We start from the raw sequence: 19,461 nt of genomic DNA, 5'->3' as shown, positions 1-19,461 counted from the left end.
AGGAGAGAAAGGAAAGGTACATTCAGGAAGCACAGTCCCTGAATGCTCTAAAATTTGTGCCACACAGAGTGTGACCTGAGACATTTATCCTTTTCTCATGCAAGATCTCTTTCAAGTTGCTTCAGTCTGATGTTTACATTGAAGGCGATCACTGGAGAAATATCAGGAGAGATCTCACAGACCAGGATTTTAATAATTACCGTAAGAAGCAACATCTCCTCTGGGGATCCTGAACTACCTCTAGGCCTCCATGTACAGAGGAGAAGCTGGAGAAAAGCATAGTGAAAAATCATAGATATACCCCTAGAGGGCACTGGTTTGAAGTGGTTTTGGTCCTTCCTTTCTGAACATGTCTAGAAAGTGATGCTGAAGAAAGAAAGTTGACCCCCAGGAAATTGGGTGTTGTCCTTCAATGTACTCTCTTGTCTCCAGAGACTCCTGGGGAAGGTCACCCAGAACTATAGAGTTTGGTTCCACTTTAGTGTCAGACATGGAAGCCATCTTTTACATTTGGGCCTTCAGGCCTGCCATATTTTTTACTATGGGAAAATGGGAGGGGGGACTGCATAGAGTAGGGGTGATATGTAGTCAAAATAATATTCTTTTCTCAGAGAGCCAATGGCCACTGTTGTAGCGTGGGAATAACGAGAGGCACAAGCAAGCTAGTGACAACAGCTCTTTAATTCAGGGTGAGACTTCAGCAAAGGAACACAGGCAACAGCCTTCTTTATATACTTTTCAGAGGCAACCAAGAACCAATCAGAATTCACTGTACATTTGAATTTTCCGCACAAAATAGATACATACATAACACGCCTCCACTCCCAGAAAGCACTTATTCTATCTATTTACATATTTACATACAAAATCACTCAGGTGACCAGGGCGTGTCTTAATCCTGGTTGACCTGCACAGTTCAGTTGTTGGTGAGGCGTCGAGCCGGTCGGAGGGACCTCCCGTCTCTCCCGGCTCCGCCAATAGTTAGGACATGAGTTTTCATTTTGTAAACATTTACGCAATTGATCTATATGTCTCCTCCAAATTTTACCATGCCCTATATCAACTGTGTATGACTTTGGACCAGTAATTCCTACGATGATTCCCTCTACCCACAAGGGCCCGTTGGTGTAGTTTCTGGCAAACACTGGTGTTCCCACTTGGAATTGTCTTAGTCCTCCCCCTTCCCCCTTGAAGTTATCGGAGGAGTAATTGGGATGCAGTCGATCGAGAATGCATCTAAGTTTTCAGCCCATTAAGAGCTCGGCTGGGCTGCGGCCCGAGGTGGGGCACGGGGTGGCGTGCTGTACAGCTAAGACCTCATCTATTCTAGCCTGCCAGTCCCCTGCATCAAGCCGGGGAAGAGCTTCTTTGGCTGTTCTTACAAATCTTTCTACAAGGCCATTCGAAGCCGGATGAAAAGGAGCGGATAATGCATGTCTTATGCCTAATTCAGCTAGATAGCCCTCAAATTGAGTTGCTGTGAATTGGGGCCCATTGTCGGATACCAGGGTGTCCGGCAACCCGTGTGTTGCGAACAGTTTTCTGAGTACTTTGATTACGGCCTCAGAAGTGGTTGATGGCATTAAGGCAATCTCGAGCCATTTAGAATATGCATCTACAATGATTAGAAAGTTCTGGCCGTGGAACGGGCCAGCGAAATCAATGTGAATCCTCCCCCATGGTCCCTTTGGTTTTTCCCATTCCCGAACGAGAACTATAGGAGGATCTGGGCGGGATTCCTGGCAGGGCCTGCACTTCCCCACCCACTCAATGATGTCTTGGTCAAGATGTGGCCACCAAACATAGCTACGAGCTAGGCCTTTCATGCAAAAAATACCAGGGTGTCCCTCATGCAGCATCTCTAGAACCCTGTGCCTTAACCATGAAGGAATGACCACCCTGTCTCCCCACAACAAGCAACCCCCCAACATTGACAGTTCATTTATTTTATTAAAGTACAATTGAAAATCTCCACCGTCCACCTTGGTAGGCCAACCCCGCGTTACCCAGCCCATTACAGTGCACAAAACAGAGTCTCTGGCAGAAACCTTTGCAACCTCGTTTGAAGAAATGGGGCCCGGGGGTACAACGTCGATAAGTAAAACTGGGGCTTCTGGGGCTGGGTTGTCCAATAGTTCGGGCAAGGGGCATCGGCTGAGGGTGTCAGCATGTCCCAGAGTTCTGCCCGGCCGGTGGAGCAGTCTGTAAGAATAGGCGGCTAAGAAAATGGACCATCTGGTCATCCAGGGGGAAAGAGCAGCCGGGGTCAGCTTATCGCCAGCCAAAAGTCCCAAAGGAGGTTGGTGGTCCATAATGAGTTCAAAAGTACGGCCAAACAAATACTCGTGAAATTTTTTGACCCCAGCTACAGCTGCTAATGCCTCCCTGTCTAGCTGGCTATAGTTCCTTTCAGCACTAGACAAAGTGTGAGAGTAATAGGCGATGAGCCATTCAGCAGTCTATGGCTTAAAACTGCGCCTACGCCAAAGGGGGAAGCGTCACACACCAACACTAGAGGTAGTTCAGAATTGTATTGGATGAGGAAACTGTCCTCAGACAAAAGTTTATTTACTGCGTTGAATGCAGCCACTTCTCATTTGCCCCACACCCACGGAACGTTTTTTCCAAGGAGCCTGTGCAGAGGCTCCGCAATGGTGGCTTTGTGTTTTAAAAACATGGTGTAGAAATTGAGAAGCCCCCAAAAGACCTGCAGTTCAGTCTTCGATTTCAGGGTGGGCACATTTTGGATGACCCTGACTTTGCTTTCTGTGGGGTGAATGCCTGAGCCATCAATCTGGTAACCTAAGAATTCCATTGATGGGACCGCTATTTTGCATTTTGCTCATTTGAGTTTAAGTCCCGCTTCCCTGAATCTGGTTAGAACCTGTTTAACCCTCTGTCCTAATTGAGTCTTGTCTTGGCCACTAATTAAAACGTCATCAAAATACGGGACGAACCCTGGGAGGCCTTGTAGAAGGCGCTCCATGATACTCTGGAAGAGCCCAGGGGCTATGCTAACCCCAAACTGTAGTCTGGTGCATTTAAAGGCACCTCTGTGAGTTACTATTGTCTGTGATTCTGCCGTAGCATCATCTACTGGCAGCTGCTGGTACGCCTGCGCAAGGTCTAGTTTTGCAAATAGCTTGCCAGGCCCCAGCGAGTGTAGTAGATGGTGGACTATCGGAACCGGATAGGTGCTCTGCTGCAACGCCTTGTTGATCGAACACTTATAGTCAACGCAAATTCTAATTGAACTGTCCGATTTGACTGGCGTGACTATTGGGGTTTCCCACTTAGCGTGATCTACGGGAATTAGCACCCCTTGCTTAATGAGCTTGTCGAGCTCCGCATCTATTTTGGGCTTTAAAGGAAATGGAACCCGTCTTGCTTTCAGTCTAATTGGCGCTACGTTGGGGTCTAAATTAAAAGAAACAGGGGTCCCCACGTACTTGCCTAGAGTCTCTTCGAAAACGTCCTGAAACTCATAAAGAAGGGTTTCTTTGAGGGATGGGCCGCCGATGCTGTGAATGCCCGTGAAGCCCATGACAAGGGCTTGGAACCATTTCATGCCCAGGAGACTTGGTAGTGGCTTGCTTACGATGGTCAGGGGCAGCTCTCTCTGGAACTCGCCGTAGGTGACCCAGAATGTGCCCACGCCTTCTACGGGTACTCGGTTTTCCTGGTAGTCGAGGAGGCGAATTTTCTGTCAGAAAAGCTGGGTTTTCTGGAACTTAGGCAGGAGTGTTTTGATTGTTGTCCAGGACATGATCGATAATGTAGACCTGGTGTCGATTTCCATTTCGCACGGTCTGCCTTCGATTTCTACTTTCATGTAGACTTTCTCATTGTCGGTTGTGCTGGCTTGGGCGATTCTCGTGCTGTAGGTCTCCCGCCTTTGAGATTCGTGCCATTTCCTCACGCCGTCATCTTTGATTGGCTGTTTTGAATGAGCTGGTTCTGGTTGGTCACGGTAGTCACGTGGCTTGCGACTACGCAGAAATTGAGCTCTGCAAACTCGTGCTAGGTGGCCTTTCCTCTCGCAACGCCTGCAAATGGCGTCTCTGTATTTACACGATTGTCTCTCGTGATCTCCGCCACAGCTGGAACAGTTCTCGTGGCGGCGGCTTTGCTCAGTCTTCTTCTTTTCAGTATGGAAGGCGTCCTCCTCCGACTCTTCTTCTGTGCTGGTTCGCGTCTCTTCTCTGTGGACGGGGGCTGTTTTCGGCCCCTCTTTACTTGGAAGTGGTCGCTGCAGCGCTTCCGAAGCTTTCATTGATGCCTTGTGTGCTCGGGCTTCATCTAGCACACCGGCTAGCGTTAGGTCTGGCTTGGCTAGAAGACGCCTTTGTAACCGGGTATCTCGAACCCCGCAAATCAATTGTTCAAGCAGCGCGTCGTCTAAGTCTCTATAGTCACAATGCGTTGTGGCTTTTTGAAGCGCGGCCAAATAAGCACTGACCGGTTCTCCTTCTTTTTGTACTCGTTGCCGGAGTTCGTAGCGCTGTACAAATTTGGAAGGAACTGGAGCGTAGTGGGCTCTCAGGTTGGCTTGAAGGATGTCCCAGGAAACTGTCTGGACTGGGGTTGGCTCGCAGAGGGACTCGGCCATCTCAAAAACGTCTGGCCCGCAGTGGCTTAAGAACAGGGCTCTTTTTCGGTACGCTGAGAGCTCTTGCATTTCGCTTGCTTCCAGGGAACACTCGAACCTGGTTAGAGACGATCCCCACTTCTCTCGGGTCGGGTCGAAGGGTTTTGGCAGAACGTAGGCGGACATGCCGTGTCTCCGTGTTCGCTAGTCACCCTGGCTAAAACTCAGAGCTCTTTTTGATTTGCTTCTTGTGGCCTCAATACTCAAGCAAAGGAACACAGGCAACAGCCCTCTTTATATACTTTACAGAGGCAACCATGAACCAATCAGAATTCACCGTACATTTGAATCTTCCGCACAAAATAGATACATACATAACAGCCACCTTGCCCTGAAGTGTGATGAGGTGACTGGGAGACGTCTCCAGTTTTGGATGGTGCCTGATTGGATCATGTGATGGAGATGTGGGTGCTGGGCAGGGACTTGAATTTTTTTGTGTGTGGGGAAAACCTGGGAACTTTCAGATTTGGGTTTTCCTAGATGTGCCATCTCCAATAAAATGGAACATTGAGGAAATTCAAACTTCAGACTCTTCTTTCGTAGGGGCTGTTACTTGGAACCCTGACACTTAGGTTGATGACACTTAATTCTAATGCTGACTGTCTTTTAATGTTAAGGAAGAAATCTGTAACTGTGAACTCTGCCTAATGTTAAGAATAGGACCTGTTTGTAATTTACTTTTCTATTAGATCTACATATATTAATCACAAATTGGAAGTGATTTTAAAATTTCTCATGCGATAGTGAAATTTCATTTGCCCTAGAAATATCAACTTTGGGGTGATATTTGAGACAAAGGGTCTGGAAATAGATAATTGGCCAACTGTATCATTGGATAAATATGGAATACGTTATGGGGATAGACTTTTTTTCTTTCTACTCGCCCTTCAGTATTCATGTAAGAAACCGAGAACATTTATAATTTGAAGTGTCTTTGTTTACTAAATAAACAGCAGGCAGTATGATGTCCCCCTTGGAAAACTCCCCAGATTCCTCCTCAGAAGTCAGCTCAAGGGAGGATGAGCTCTTTCCTGGCACTTCAGGAACTGGGTTCATTAATGGCTCTGAACAACTGGCCAAAAGCGTTTTAGACTTTCCCCAGTTTCAGCTGGGGAACGTTTTCCAAAAGAGACTTTAAGATCATCTCTTTGCTGTACATTACAAAAGATTACAAAAAATAAAGATTTTGCAAAATGGGAAAGATGTTTTTTTTCTTTTTAAATGTACTGAAGAGGATCCCACCCACTGACTGGTAAATTGTTTCAAACATTTCTCTGTTTATTTATTCAGTCAGTCAGACGATAATAAAATCTCATTTCTTATCTTGTCCTTCACTAGTTTCATGACCATTTAAATTATTAATTAATTTATTTTACACTTTGATGATTATCTTAAGTTAGTCTTACATTCTTTGAATGTTTATTTCTTTTGATTTTAAATAATCTTAATTATCAAAACAACCATACAAACTGAATAATAATTGGAATAAATAATTAAGTGTTATGAGCTTAAGAAACTACTTCATGATCAGATACCGACTTTTATCATTAAATGTTCCTTAGTATTTAGATCTGGTCTCAGGATGATAATGTAGCATTTGGGGAAGAAGATGCAGCCCAGCAGGCCAGCCCCAGAAGCCAAGATGGAGAAAACCTGCACGGCCACCATGTATTTCCCTTTGGTGCTCAAGTAGGTGGGCAGGAAGGAGATCCAGACGCTGCAGAAGACCAGCATGCTGAAGGTGATCAGTTTGGCTTCGTTGAAGGTCCCAGGCAGGTTCCTGGCCAGGAAAGCCACTGTGAAGCAAATGGCAGCAAGGAAACCCATGTAGCAGAGAACCACATAAAACATGGTCACAGAGCCTTCATTGCACTGAAGGATGATCACTCCTGATTGGGAGTGCAGATCAAAATCAGGAAACGGAGGAGAAACTCCCAGCCAGATTGCACAAATGACAATTTTTCCAGCAGAACCAGAAAGGATGATGGAGTTGGCCAAGCTCTTCCCCAACCATCTCCTCACCCTGTTCCCTGGTTTCGTGGCCAGGAAGGCCAGCACTACCATGATTGTTTTGGCTAACACACAAGACACAGCTACTGAGAAGATGATGCTGAACATTGTTTGTCGGAGAAGGCAGGTGGCTTTCCTTGGTCGGCCAATGAAGAAAAAGGAGGACAAGAAGCAAAGCAAGAGGGAAACCAGGAGGATGTAGGACAGGTCACGGTTGTTAGCTTTGACAATGGGAGTTTCTAGGTATTTAAGGAATATCACTAAAACAAGGCCTGTTGTTAGAAACAAGAGTACAGCAAAGGAGACCAGGATGATGCCCAGGTGTTCTTCATAGGACAGGAAGGTTATTCTTTTGGGGATACATTGGATTCTCTCCTCTGTGGGATATTTGTCATCTGGGCACTTGGTGCATTTTTCAGTATCTGAGAAAACAATAAGTAATATTATTTTTTTAGTCTCTCCTTTCACATTCCAAGAAAGACCTTCTTTCAATGGCAGCTGATACCGAGAGACAGGAAAGCCAGAGTTCCTCTGGTGTTACTCACCTTCCTGTGTGGAAATGGTCCCATCCGGACAAGGAATACAATCATAGCAGCAAATTGGTTCTTCTTTCCGAGCCCGTTTTACAAATCCAGGGTGACAATTGTCCACACATTTGGACTCAGGCAGAGACTAAGCAGAAAAACAAAATTCATTCTAAAATATCTGCCAAATTTTTATTTATTAGATTAATTTACTAAAATAAAATGAAACTGTGCTTAGGAAAGAAACTCTGAGCAGTAGATCAAGAAAAGATTTCTCCTGGACTAAGTAAAATATTGCAAAGCCTCTCCCCTTTGAAAATCACCCAAATCTTTGTCCAGTTAAGATATGAAGACAAAAATCTTCACCAACTAGGGCTGTCAACCTCAAATGAGGTACTATTGAGTTATATCTCTACATTTATATTTTCAATTCATACAGCGGCCATGCTGGTGAAATAAGACTAACAATTACTGCCTAGTTTCTAGAACTATAGTGAGGATGAGTGGGGATGAAATCATGAGAACATGTCACTTAAAAAGCGTGAGCCAGGCATGTTTTTGTGCAGCACATGGGACATGAGTATGAACCCTGTGTGAGAAAGAGATATTTCTAAGACCAAGTGAGCAGGGATGGGTTGTAAAAATTTTTTATTACCGGTTCTGTGGGCATGGCTTATTTTGTGGGCATGGCTTGCTGGTCATGTGACACTGGGTGTGGTTTGATGGTCATGTGACTGGGTGGGTGTGGCCAACTCAATGTCACTCACGTCAAGAAGTGCCTCGCCTAGCCCCTCCCCTCCCAGCCATTCCTTGTCACACCCAGCCTCAACGTATCTATAGTTCTGTAAAAATGTTGTTCACCTTTTTTCAACTTTATTATCTACATACTATAGATGTACTTTCATGGGCCACTGAAAGGAGGAAATGGCTCCCATGCTTTGCCCAAGAGTGGGATAGGCAACAGGCTTTTAAGGGGCTGCCAGAAAGAAGCGGGGGCAATGTATTTTCCAAAGCACCAGAAGGCAGAACAAGAAGCAATGGATGGAAACTGAACAAAGAGAGAAGCAACCTAAAACTAAGGAGACACTTCCTGAGAGTGAGAACCAATATAGGTGCAGAAATAGTTCAGTCATAATTTCACATATAAAATAGCCATTCGCGCATATTGTTCAAAACAGTCATTAGTATTATGGCTGATGTTTATGGCTGAAGCCTAAAAGTCAAAGATCACAAGAGTGCTTCTTTCTCTGTATGTATACAAAGCATCACATACCAGGAATAGCATATTAAGATGGACTTATGCAACCTGATGTACAAAATAAACACACACATATTCATGCTCTGGACTATAGACATTGAATGCATGTAAATCCCTGAAAAATATGTGGTAGTCCTGGGCAAAAGAAAGGCAATAAAATTACTCTAGGTGTAGGGACGGTGCAAAATATTAACACATGATAAATAATGGAACAATTAAAAATAAAAGCACAGCGTTTTCTCTCTCTCTCTCTCCCTTCCTCCTCCTCCTCCTCCTCCTCCTCCTCCTCCTCCTCCTCCTCCTCCTCCTTCTTTCTTTCATTCATTCATTCATTCATTCATTCATTCATTCATTCATTTATTTATTTATTTATTTATTTATTTATTTATTTATTTATTTATTTATTTATTAGTTCGATTTATATGCCACCATTCTCCGGAGACTCAGGGCAGCTTATAATGTGTTAAACAATAGCCTTCATACTTTTGTACATACCTGCTTAGTAGGGCTTTTGCCCCCCCCCCCCCCAAAGCGGTGTTCTTTTTTATACAAAGTCAGCTTATTGCCCCTACAATCCGTCTCTCTCATACACACAAACATACACTCTGCCTTCCTTTCTTTTTCTTCCTCTTTCTCTTTCTTTCTTGTATCTCTCGCCCTTCCTTCCTTCCTCTTTCTTTCTTCCTCTTTCTTTTTTCTTTCTTTGTCTCTTTTTCTTTCTTGTCTCTCTCTCTCCCCCTTCCTCTTTCTTTCTTTTTCTTTTTCTTTCTCTGTCTCATTTCTCTATCTCCCTCCCTCCCTTTCTTTCTTTCTTTCTTTCTTTCTTTCTTTCTTTCTTTCTTTCTTTCTTTCTTTCTTTCTTTCTTTCTTGTCTCTTTCTCCCTTCCTCTCTGTCTTTCTTTGTCTTTCTCTCTTCTCTCCCTCACACACATACTTTCTCTTTCTTTCTTTCTCTTTCTTTCTCTTTCTTTGTCTCTTTCCTTCTTCTCTCTCTCTCCCTCTCCCCCCCTCCCTCCCTCCCTCCCCCCCCCCCCTCTCTCTCTCTCTCACACACACACACACACACACCTGGTCTGGGCACAAAGTATATGTTGTTACAGAAGTTCTCATTTCTCTCCATACTACACCGAATACTAATCAATACCCTATCTCTCAACTACGTAAAGCCTATGCATGTTTAATTGGCAGTAAGACTACTCCCTTTCAGTGGGATTTACTCCTAATAGATACACATGATTGCAGGCAGACAGCTAGCTCCGTTGTTTAATAGGCTGTAAGTAAAATTTCTACATGAACAAAATTTATACCTAAACAACAGAATATAAGAGCAAAAAATCGCAGCAATTGTCTGAGCTATGCTTTTCTTCTTTAAATGGAAGTACTACCCACTTTAACCAGACATTAAGACTCGTTAGTTTGGAATACTTGCACTGAACCTTGACAGTAGTTGGTTGTTATAGAACCAACAACTAAGTAGAAGTTGCTATGGAATTAAAACAATGAAAAAATTGCCTTTCCCTGTTCCTACCCTCCCTCTTTTTCTCCCCTCCAGTTTCTTTTAGCTTTGGCTCCGGTGCCAAAAGAGAAGAATTCTCTTTTGCTTGTGAAGTCCTCCTCCATTTTTTCCCACCCAGCTGGAGAAAGACAGGAGAGGGCTGCTGCTGCTCCTATCAGTCCCAGCACAACAGCTGCATGTAGCCATGCAGCTGCAAAACTTCCCGAGCTCCCCCCATCCCCTACCCCACCTGCCACCCCAAATTGCACCCCACTGCGAGACGTGCATTTTACCAGAGAGTGACAGCACCAGGTCATCTCTCAGCCATTGCGTGAAGGGAAACACTTTGCCACAGTAAAGAAAAACTTCTTGCGACTGCGAGTCAATTAACTTCTCCTACAGAGGGAAAATTTTTCTTTACTTTGCAAGGTTTTTCACTGCACACAATGGCTGAGAGACAACCCAGAGCTGCCAGTCTGCGCTCTGCCAGGTGAGCAGCAGAGCAAGGGATCTGCCAGCTTCCTGTAATCTGCAGTTTACTTGAGAGCATCACGAATAAACTTGCTCACAAGTAAACTACAGAATAGAGGCAGCCGGCAGATCACTGGTTTACTCAATCTGCTGCTTGCAGCCAGCAGCTCGCAGGCAGTGAAAGAAACCACCACCTCCTGCCTCTGTGAATCGAGGAGGCCGAGAAGCAGCGGGAAGAGCACAGAACGGGAGGTGCAGGAAGTGGCTGCCAGCAATGCCCTCAGGTGAACATGTTGTGGGTGGGGAGGCTCGACCCCCCCCCACTTAGGAGCCTCAATTTATTTGTGAGCACCATTGGCCTTTCTCCCTTCCTCAGCTAGGATCTCCCACGTGCTTCCCTCACAGGCCAGACCGGGCTGTTGGAAACACACAGGAAGAACTCTGGTGCCACGATCTCCCGCATGCTCCCCTCCCTCCCCACGTGCATTGGTCCACCACCCACTGTCGATATCTCCCCTCCACCAGCTCTCCCTCCCCTGCCCACCCACTGGCCAATGCCCTTCGGCCTTAACTTTGCCAACAGCGGTGAGCAGAAGTATGCTGCTAGATTCTGCAAGTAGTGGTTGGGCAGAGTGGGTGGGCAGGCAGGGTGAGCGAGCATCAGGTGGGTGGGGTTAGCAAGCAGGCACCGGTTCGGGGGTGTGGCCAGACAGAGGTCACTACCTGTTCGGGGAACCACACCAAATTTCCACTAACAGTTCTCCCAAACTGGTACAAACTGATAGCAACCAACCTCTGCAACTGAGGGATTCAAGACAAGGTCGTTTCCATTGAAGAATTACAGTTTTGTTGTAAGTCGCTACTTGTTTCCAACTCTTTCATCCCCCAAGAACCATAACACTCCAGGACCCCCTGTCCTCCACTGCCTCCCAAAATTAGAACTACAATTAGATGACATGGAAAGACAGACCCACATTTATTTATTCCTTAAATTTGGAGAAATATTTGTTTCAGTGGAAGACTTAAGGTAGCTGACAATCAAGATAAATAAATTCCATTAAATGGGTTTTTAGATGGCTTACAAGCCAAAGATCAAATCTAAGTAGCATTTTATTACAAATTGACCCTCATTATTACAAGTGTCAAGAAAGACTTGGGGGGGGCAGTCAAGGTAATTTCCAGTACATCATTTTTCTAGTTTAAGGCATTATCTCATATCGGACAAGTCATAGTGGTTCCATTTTGATTGAACACCTTGGATGACCTTCCTAGCAGCAGGAGGCCTATCCCAGTGGGTGAAACAAAGGCATGAATAACTGTGGTCAGATATGAGCTATTAAAAAATATCTGAGCCTGCTCTTTCATGGGACCCTAACACCAAACATACAGACAGAGAAAAATTGCCAATATTTTCAACCACCTTGTTGAGCAACTTTAGCCGTGAAAGAGCATCTTGGTCGATAATAAGCCTCTGTCTTTCAAAACTCCCCAGTTGCTCTTGGATGGGATCCTCCTCGGGGAAAAATAACCAACTTATGATATCCAGATCTGCTGCTACATTTCCAGTTTGGTCCAAGTACAGCTTCTCCAAGGAAAAATTGCAAAACTCATTCTTCTCCAGAAAGGGATGGAACTAGAATTGAAACATCCAGGAATATTGAAAGCAACTTGAAACATCCTAAAAGGAGGAGCCATTTTAAAGCTGAACTAGTGAATAAGAGATGTTCAGTCACTCCCCTTCACTATTTGCCTAAATAGCAATAGCACTTGGACTTATAAACTACTTCACAGTGCTATTACAGACCTCTCTAAGTGGTTTATGGAATCAGTATATTGCCCCCAACAATCTAGGTTCCCATTTTACCAAACTTGGAAGGAGGGAAGGCTGAGTCAAACATGGGCTGGTCAGGATCGAACTCCTGGCAGTGAGCAGTGAGTTAGGGTTAGCGTTAGCGTTAGCATTCACATAAATGGCATAGCTAAATGCAAAGACCGAGTAGTTATAATTCTGGAAAGCTTTAATTGGATTCCTGCAGTGAGGAGGGGTTAAGCAAAATGCTCCCAGGTTTAGCTGAAATTTATGAATACAAAATTCTATCATGCTAATTACAAAGCCATAAGTACAGGAATTTATTTACACTGTATACATTTTAAATAATTTTATAATAGCAGTGTTTAATATCAAAATATAATTGTCACAGTGCCTGCTCTTTAGAACATAATCCTGTGAACTAAATTTGGCCACAGCTTGGCCAAACCTGTTAGGTTTTTGGAGAACAATGGTTCCCCTACATCAGCATTGGATTTCTTTCTAAATAGGAACTAGGTATGATGGATCCCTGTCATGACCCCATACCTGCCATGGCTCTAGCCTTGCAGCCCCCAATCTCTCTTTCTTTTCTGTTTTTGTCCTCCTAGATATTGAGGAATATGCAACATTCAAGACATGAGCCAGAGTCTTAGCAACAGTATAAAAACGGTGGTAATTTTGTATCTGAATTCTATTCTTTTTCTCTTGCATGTCCAGTGGTGCTATCTGGGTGCATCGTCTCCGGCCCTTGACAGAGAGGACGTGTTTTGAAAAATAACAGCGAAAAGACTGGACTTCAAATTTGGAATCCTTAAAAAGATTGGGTTGAAAGGCATCGTCATTTGGCCATTTTCTTTCTTGAAAAGGAAAGTCCCAAATGCTATGGATATATTTAAACCGTTTATCCCTTTTAATTGTCAATTTCTGCACATTTGTGGTGATCCAGACTTTCCCTTCAATGGGTCCTGGCAAACCTTCAATTGCTAAATTAATGTCGTGAATTCTATCCACAATGGAAGCAAATTCTATGGAGTGAACAAAGACATTGACTTTTCTCCACTTAGAGATGGCATTTCTGAGAGGTTCTGTAGGTCTACTCATTGAGAATTGTTGTGAGATAACCACACAAATTCCATTTCTGACAAGCATAGGAGTGAAAGTTCTCATGAAATTCTCTCCCTCTTCTGTGTCTGGTGCAAAGAGACCAATCAAAGTCCATCTGAAATGGAGAAGGAGTTGGACAATTCCTGGATACTGGATCCCATTTTTGGGAAGCATCTGATGGAATAAAGGCATTTGACTTTTATCAGTCAAAGCATCTGAAACAATTCCATAACTGATCTGAAGAAGAAATGAAGAATGGTGTATTATGTTTAGATCTGATCAAGTCCAAAATGTAAGCTTTTAACACATCCAGTGTGTTTCTCACAAACATATTAGAATAGTCCTGTGCTCACCAAATGGTGGTCTATGGACCACTGGTGGTCTGCAAGAAAATTTTGGTGGTCTGCCGAAAAATTATTTGCCTTTTTATATTGCACTAAATACTATTTATCTTTTTTTAAAAAAATTCATCTTAGTGGTCCACAGGATTTAAAATTATGAATTTGGTGGTCCCTGAGTTCAGAAAGGTTGGTGTCCACTGGAACAGTCTATTGTTCTTAACCCTTTAGCCATATCAAGATAAAGAATACAAAATGCAGAATATTAACAAGATTGAATATAATCATTTGTCTAATCTGAGGTCTAAGATACTGCTCTTTCTCTTTTCTAATAAAATTGACATCCAGATAATAGACATGTTATGTCTTCTATCGCTAGATCAATGTGAATACAATCAGTTCATTTTAGAGATTTGCTTAAATGTTCCATATTTAACATTGTGTCCAGCTGCTCAAGTCTTGCTCGAGTAAATGTTTAGACCTCCTCCCCACTCTGGAACCCAGTCCCTACCCATGACAAAGACCATGAGAAAAGCAGTTCATGAATTCCATAGAAAAGATATGATTGAATCTATTACCCACCCACCAACAACCTGCTCACTTTGACACATAGAGAAACAAACAAACAAACAAACAAACCTGTGGGACTTTGTGGGGGCCTACTAATGTTGACATCTGAATGGAGATGTCATCAGGAGATCCATCAAGAACAGCCATCAGGTTGTCCTTCTTTCCACAGCTGTAGTTGGGAATATTGGCTTCTCCAATAGATAGAATGTCAAGCAAGGCATCTGAAGTCCCAAGGGTGCTCAAATAATTGTCATGGATGTTGTAGCCAAGTGTGAGATTGTACAAAAACTGAGATTTCTTGTTGACTTGCTCAATGGCAAAAATGAAGCGTAGGATTGTTGCTGGATCAGTAATTGAATGACTGTAAAAAATGTTCATGATAACATCATCTCTAACAACAACAACAAAATATATTTTCATTTATTCCTCTTTTTCTCCACAAACCCATTCAGTCTTAAGCCAAAAGTGTCCAAAATAAGAATAAAATTATAGTCACCCATCACCATTTAATTGTTATGAGTGTTGAGAAGGCGAGATAGAGATTTAATATTTAAAATATATCATTATTTGTAATAGTGCTCATTTTTAATTTATGCAATGACCAAGATTCAAAATCATTCAATCATTAAAATAGAATCATCAGCAAAGAGGACTTATAAATGATCCAGAAAAGCAATTCGAAAAACAAGCCATCCTCCATTCCATACCAGGGTCAGGAATTGAATATCAATGAATGGTTATAAAAATAGGGGAATGGGTTGGGCAGAGGCAACTACAAACTTTTCAATAAGCTAGTTGTGATTAAGTCAGGATTTTATGAGAGGGGAGAATAATTTGAACTTTGGAGGGCAGGGCTGTTTCATCTTTGGATTTGGGTCTCTTAAAAAAAGACATAAGAGAGAATCCATGGAAATCCAAATGATTCAAGAAATTAAACAGGTCCTGCAATATAGGAGTAACTGAAAGAAAAGAAGAAGAATGTTAGGACTGCAAATGGAAGGAATGCAACTCCATCACACTGAATGACTTACGATGGAGCTTGAGTATAAGGAGCTGTGTTGAAAGACACCATTATTTGGGATATTATTGTGGCAATGGTGACTATACCAATGAGGTGGTCTCCTGGCCTGTAATAGCTCTGTAGTTTTCTTCCCTCATGTTCCTCCAAACTCAGCAGGCACTTCACTCTCAGCTTCCCAGAGACTGGCTGGGACATCAGCAGCAGCAGAGGCAGAAGGAGGAGGTCCATAATTCATGGGGCTGAATCACTCCCCTTCCTCTTTCTAAGGAAGAACAAGAGCTCAAAGAATTGAAAGCACCCCCATTCAAAGATGGAAATGAGAGTGACTTTCTTGACTGAGAGAGAGATAAACAGAACTGCACCTGGAAAGGAGAGAAAGGAAAGGTACATTCAAGAAGCACAGTCCCTGAATGTCCTAAAATTTGTGCCACACAGAGTGTGACCTGAGACGTTTATCCTTTTCTGATGCAAAATCGCTTTCAAGTTGCTTCAGTCTGATGTTTACATCAAAGGTGATCACTGGAGAAATATCAGGAGAGATCTCACAGACCAGGATTTTAATAATACCGTATGAAGCAACATCTCCTCTGTGAATCCTGAACTACTTCTGGGCCTCTGTGTGCAGAGGAGAAGCTCGAGAAAAGCATAGTGAAAAATCATAGATGTACCCCTAGAGATCACTGGTTTGAAGTGGTTGTGGTCCTTCCTTTCTGAACATGTCTAGAAAGTGATGCTGAAGAAAGATAGTTGACATCCAGGAAATTGGGTGTTGTCCTTCAATGTAGTCTCTTGTCTCCAGAGACTCGTGGGGAAGGTCAACCAGAACTATAGAGTGTGGTTCCACCTTAGTGTCATACATGGAAGCCATCTTTTACATTTGGCCTTCAGGCCCACCACAATTTCTACTGTGGGAAAAAGGGGGGGGATTGCATAAAGTACAGGAAATATGTAGTCAAAATAACATTCTTTTCTCAGAGAGTGAAGGCCACCTTGCCCTGCAGCTGCAATGAGGTGACTGGGTGGCATCTCCAGTTTTGGATGGTGCCTGATTGGATCATGTGATTGAAAGATGGGTGCTGGGCAGGGACTTGAACCTCCTTTTGGGTGGGGAAAACCTGGAAACTTTTTGATTTGTGTTTTCTCAGATGTGCCAATATGACATCTCTAATAAAATGGAACATTTAGAAAATTCAAGCTTCGGAGTCTTCTTTCGTTGGGGCTATTACTTGGAACCCTGACACTTAGGTTGATGACGCTTAATTCTAATACTGCCTGTCTCTAATTTTAAGGAAAAAATCTGTAACTGTGAACCCTGCCTAATGTTAAGAATAGGATCTGTTTGTAATTTACTTTTCTATTAGATCTCCATATATTAATCACAAATTGGAAGTGATTTTAAAATTGCTCATGCGATAGTGAAATTTCATTTGCCTTAGAAATATCAACTTTGGGGTGATATTTGAGACAAAGGGTCTGGAAATAGATAATTGGCCAATTGTATCATTGAATAAATATGGAATACGTTATGGGGATAGACTTTTTTTTCTTTCTACTTGCCCTTCAGTATTCATGTAAGACACCGTAAACATTTGTACTTTGAAGCGTCTTTGTTTACTAAATAAACAGCAGGCAGTACAATGTCCCCCTTGGACAACTCGCCAGATTCCTCCTCAGAAGTCAGCTCAAGGCGGATGAGCTCATTCCTGGCACGTCAGGAACTGGGTTCATTAATGGCTCTGAACACAAGGCCAAAAGAGTTTTAGACTTTCCCCAGTTTCAGCTGGGGAACGTTTTCCAAAAGTGACTTTAAAATCACCTCTTTGCTGTACATTACAAAAGATTACAAAAAATAAAGATTTTGCAAAGAGGGAAAGATGTTTTTTTTCTTTTTCAATGCACTGAAGAGGATCCCACCCACTGACTGGTAAACTTGTTTCAAACATATGTCTGTTTATTTATTCAGTCAGTCAGTCCTGTATGATAATAAAATCTCATTTCTTCTCTTGTCCTTTCCTAGTTTCATGACCATTTAAATTATTAATTAATTTATTTTACACTTTGATTATTATCTTAAGTTAGTCATACATTCTTTGTATGTTTATTTCTTTTGATTTTAAATAATCTTAATTGTCAAAAGAAGCATACAAACTCAATAATAACTGTAATAAATAATTAAGTATTATGAGCCTTAGAAACTACTTCATGATCGGATACCGACTTTTATCGTTAAATGTTCCTTAGTATTTAGATCTGGTCTCAGGATGATAATGTAACTCGTATTGTGTACCCGCCATTGGTACCCTAGACCACCGAGGAAGACCTTCAAGGCCCTGAGCTCCAGGGGAGGGAGGTGGGCCTCCAGCAGGGCCTTGCCAAACACTACGATGGCCCAGCTCTTGAAAACCGGCTGCTCCATACATCTCCTGTAGTACCTTGATAGTCTGGTTCTCCACAGCCATTGAATAACTCCAGTAATCATCGTCCGATATTCTACGTTCCCTCGATTGGGTGAAATGTTCCCCCAATGCAGTCAGCATGAGTCCAGGTGGTGGAAGGCCTCTAAAGTCCCCCTGCCTGATATTTCCCAACCACCAGTTCCTAGAGTCACCTTGTTCTGCTTCCAAAGGGAGCACCTGGGCCTCTGCAGCCTGCTGCTGGCTTGGTCGCTCCTTAGGCCGAACATCCGCAGGGGTGTTGTCTGCTTGGGATGAAGCCTCCAGCCCAGTAATGTTTGTGGACTCCTCGAGCTCAGCTGCCTCTAACTCTGGTACCGTGCCTTCAGCCATGGTTTGTAAGGGAGCCCTAACAAACTCTATCAGGTTCCAGGCTAATAAGAAAGGTTGACACAAACAAACTAGGATTGATGTTGCTTTTCCTTTTTATTACTGGCACTCATTAACATCCAAAAAGGAACTATTGTTAGAGCTAATGGCCAATGCTTCCCACCACCTTTTATATGTTAGCCCTTTTCTTATCCATGCCCACAATTACCCTTTATCACCCCCATCCAATCCCTGCATGTTGTATCCTCCCCCTCACACCTGTAAGTGCTGCTGCTCCCTGCAATGTTCCCATGTACTTCCCTGCTCGCGAGTAATACCCTACTCCTTCCCTGCTTGCGAGAAATCCCCTCCTCCCAGCAGATCAGACAAGAAAGTAGTTGCCCTTCAGTTCCCGCAAGAAAGCCTCCAGGTACATCCATCAGTATGAGGTAGAGGACAGCAGTAGCATCCACCGGTCAAGCTGATTAGTCTGGTGATGTCATCAGTATGCGACTGCCTCTCAGCTGTGCAGCGGCCGCGCCACCGCCTATAAAACATCAGGATGGCAGCGGGTGGGTCTGAAGCTTCCCCGGATGATCAAGCGTGGATCATGGCCAAGTGTGTGGTCGCCTCCTCATCTCCCCGCAAAATGGCAGCCCCTGGCCAGGCAACGCACTGGGGCTGACACAAACTCAATAATAACTGTAATAAATAATTAAGTGTTATGACACTAAGAAACTACTTCATGATCAGATACCGACTTTTATCATTAAATGTTCCTTAGTATTTAGATCTGGTCTCAGGATGATAATGTAGCACTTGGGGAAGAAGATGCAGCCCAGCAGGCCAGCCCCAGAAGCCAAGATGGAGAAAACCTGCACGGCCACCATGTATTTCCCTTTGGTGCTCAAGTAGGTGGGCAGGAAGGAGATCCAGACGCTGCAGAAGACCAGCATGCTGAAGGTGATCAGTTTGGCTTCGTTGAAGGCCCCAGGCAGGTTCCTGGCCAGGAAAGCCACTGTGAAGCAAATGGCAGCAAGGAAACCCATGTAGCAGAGAACCACATAAAACATGGTCACAGAGCCTTCATTGCATTGAAGGATGATCACTCCTGATTGGGAGTGCAGGTCAAAATCAGGAAACGGAGGAGAAACTCCCAGCCAGATTGCACAAATGACAATTTTTCCAGCAGAGCCAGAAAGGATGATTCAGTTGGCCAAGCTCTTCCCCAACCATCTCCTCACCCTGTTCCCTGGTTTCGTGGCCAGGAAGGCCAGCACTACCATGATTGTTTTGGCTAACACACAAGACACAGCTACTGAGAAGATGATGCTGAACATTGTTTGTCGGAGAAGGCAGGTGGCTTTCCTTGGTTGGCCAATGAAGAAAAAGGAGGACAAGAAGCAAAGCAAGAGGGAAACCAGGAGGATGTAGGACAGGTCACGGTTGT

This window comes from Pituophis catenifer, unplaced genomic scaffold, assembly GCF_029215685.1.
Source record: "Pituophis catenifer annectens isolate HBS135680 unplaced genomic scaffold, rPitCat1.0.hap2 SCAF_2, whole genome shotgun sequence".
NCBI classification, from domain to species: domain Eukaryota; kingdom Metazoa; phylum Chordata; class Lepidosauria; order Squamata; family Colubridae; genus Pituophis; species Pituophis catenifer.
The sequence above is the reverse complement of the archived record's forward strand: the minus strand, read 5'-3'. Positions refer to the sequence as shown.